At 46.5% G+C, this 3056-nt stretch overlaps 1 long non-coding RNA gene across 1 annotated transcript; it reads right to left on the reverse strand.

Moving 5' to 3' along the window:
- Positions 1-231: 231 nt before the first annotated feature.
- On the reverse strand, positions 232-773 carry LOC129532487 (uncharacterized). Its single transcript, XR_008678262.2, has 2 exons — positions 636-773; positions 232-369 (listed from the first exon to the last, which is right to left on the reverse strand). It is a non-coding gene; the product is annotated as an uncharacterized lncRNA (long non-coding RNA).
- Positions 774-3056: the final 2283 nt, after the last annotated feature.

Genomic DNA, 3056 nt, shown 5'->3' on the forward strand with positions numbered 1-3056 from the left:
ATTTCTGTTAATCAATTTTGTGATAGCATATGCTTAGAAAAAAATCACTAGATTTTCAACAACGTATAGTATTATGGGGTGGAGAGCTGAGATTATGGGGAACTTTTAGTTTCTTCTTTGTCCTTTCCTGCATTTTCCTACTATAATGCATCACTTAAAGTCAGGGGGAAAAAAATCAGAAGTGTTATCAAAGTTTATGTTTTGTCACATTTAAAAGATGCTACGAATCAGTTTAACATGCCGGTGCCCTTTATTTGATAAAGTACCATGTGTGAGATCCCACTTTGCCACGCCGAAGTCAATGACTCTGATGTTTTCCGTGCCGCTGAGTCACACGGTGGGCTACCTCTGGGTTTTCGATGAACTGAACTGTTATTTTAGAGGGAGGGAGGAGAAAAGGATTCATTATTCAATGCGTTTCAAACCGGAGTCTGGGGGGCGGGGGGGGGGGGGGGGGCGGGCCTGCGTTTAAAAAATAACGCGTAATGGGGTTAAGATGCAGATTCTGGAGCCAGACTGTCTGAGTTCAAAGGCTCCTAATAGCTGGGCGCCTTAACCTCTCTGTGCCTCACTTCCTCGTCCGGAAATTGAAGCTAATAAGAGCACCGACTTCCCGGGCGGCGGTTGAGGGCTACCTGTGTGGATCTGGGCACAGCGAAGAGCGGAGCCTAAACAGGGTGAGCACGCCGGTTGCGCGCTCTCCAGAGCAGCCCAGCATCTCCCGCCAGCCTCGCTGCCCGCTCCGCCCCGGCGCAGGGGGCCCAAGCCCACAGGCAACGCCAGCGCGCTCCCAACCGCTGGAGACAGAAACAATGTGCGCGCGCACACGGCCCACGTGCACGCGCGGCATACAGGCGCGCACGTGCACACGCGCGCCTGCACAGCTCTGCGGCTCTGCTCCGGCCCCTCAGGCCCATCTTAAAGTGTTTCGTGCTCTAACTTACCAAACACGTGGCAGCCAGCAGAACGAAAAGGAAAATAAATGAACTGCGACGAAATAAAGCAGGCCTTTCCGCAGTCGGCCACGTCCAACAGCCACTTGGTTCCTAGCGCTTTCTCGTTACCCGGCTTGGGCAAAGCCAGGGAAGAAGGGGATAGGATATAGGGATGGGTTAACAAAGCGGGAGCAACAGACCAAAGTAACCTCCTTGTATTGCCCCCCACCCCTCACGCCCTGGGGACACCGGCCTGGCTACCGTGGGACCAGCATCGCCATCCCTGTCCCCTGTACGAGACTCTCCGCTGGGCCGAGGGCCGGGCTTGTGTTTGGGAAGGTAGGTGCCAGGGCCCGTGCTCAGCGACCTTCCAGAGCAACTGCATCAAATGATCCTGGCTTTCTTCCCAGCCAGTCCCCAGCCACACCCACAGGGGACAACAGTGGCAGCCCGGGACTCTATTTCCTGCCTACCCCTGGACAGGAAAGCCACGCGCAGGCGCCTTCACCTTGGTCCAGGTCTCACTCGGATGATTCAACAAGGCTCTTTGGGGAAAAAAATTGAATTCGCCATTGAGAACACACATAAGAAACCAATAATCATTTTTGGTTTTTATGATGGAAACAGGCACAAAAATCACAATTTTATATAGGTTCAAGACTGCTTCCTCTCAGCAACCCAGAGCTCTTTAAAGTAAAAATAAAAATAATCTTTCAGGTTTTTTTCTTGTGTATCTTATGGAATGCATATTAAAGTCCTGAATGCTAAAACTCCATTGAAATTTTATTTGGTTGGTGCAAAAGTAATTGCAGTTTTTGCCTTTTTTAAAAAATTAAATTACTTCTGCACCAACCTAAGTAGTCTTCATTATCAAGTGAATTTCACCAATTGAACAGACTTTGAAAGAAATAGACACAAAAGGAAAAATCAGCAAACACGAATATTAAAAGTCTACTATTTAGTAGCTACTGATCCTGTTTGAAATCAATTCCTCTCTTTTTCTTCATATTGTCTCCTGGCCTCCCATATACTAGAGTTTTATAGATAAGGTGGTCGCCCTCTGGAGCTAATTTGACCCCACTCCTCTTTTGGCAAAATTTTTATTTGAATTTCCCTTGTGCTCCCAACAGGTCTGTATATTAACAACATGCCTCATTTTTGGCACAACAGCCTCATTAATTATGTCAGCAGAGAGCTGGCACTAGGGCTCCTCAGTGCCTGGTAATTCCCATTTCCTCACTGCTGGCTTTGCTGCCTCTGAACCACCAACCATCAGCAGCCCTCATTTTCCGTCTGCCTTCCCAGCCCCCTTCCTCACCTCCATTCTCCACGCCCCCCTTCCTTGCCCACTTCCCAATACTGCAAAGAACAGAACATGAGGTCCCAGAAGAATGACCCAGCAGAACTCTACTGGTTTTATTAATATGATTATTACTTGGCCTGAAAGTGGTAGATTTCCTGGATCCATATCCCAAGTCCTTCTGGCCCTCTTTGATAAGCTTTTAATGTTGATGATGATAACAATGGTTATCATTTATTGAGTCTTTACTATGCACCAGCCCCTGTGCTTAAAAAAAAAAAATTACCTCGTGTAATCCCTAAAACAGCTCTAGAGACAGCTATCATCATTAATACCATTTGACAGATTAGAAAATTGAGGCTCAGAGACTTAAGGTCACAGGACCAGAACTGGAAGGGCTAAGGTCGGACTTAAATGTGTCTACTGTCACCACTGCACGTCAGGACATTAGGTGGTCTCTTCTCTCACAACATGAAGCAATGCTAGCAAAAAGTGGCTAGGCGCTCAAGAGGTGTGAAACTTGGAAGTTACTCTAAAATGTTAAATGGCAGATAGTGCAGTGGCCTTACAAAATATCAGAAAAGCCATCTTTAAGAGTGTCAATTTGTCAAAACTAATTATTGTCAAAACAAGCACAACAAAGAAAAACTGATTATGTTTTGTTTTGCTTTGTTTTCAGTTTCTCAAGCTTGCAGTAAAATGCTGAGATTCTGGCCAGTAATTTCCCCTTCAGACCTAACCTGCCTTGCCCAATGACTAGGTAAGTAGGACACAAGCAGTTGTATTCTCATATATTACACCTAATTTTACATCATTGGCCA

The sequence above is a fragment of the Gorilla gorilla genome, chromosome 2 (genome assembly GCF_029281585.2).
Source record: "Gorilla gorilla gorilla isolate KB3781 chromosome 2, NHGRI_mGorGor1-v2.1_pri, whole genome shotgun sequence".
Taxonomy (NCBI): Eukaryota; Metazoa; Chordata; class Mammalia; order Primates; family Hominidae; genus Gorilla; species Gorilla gorilla.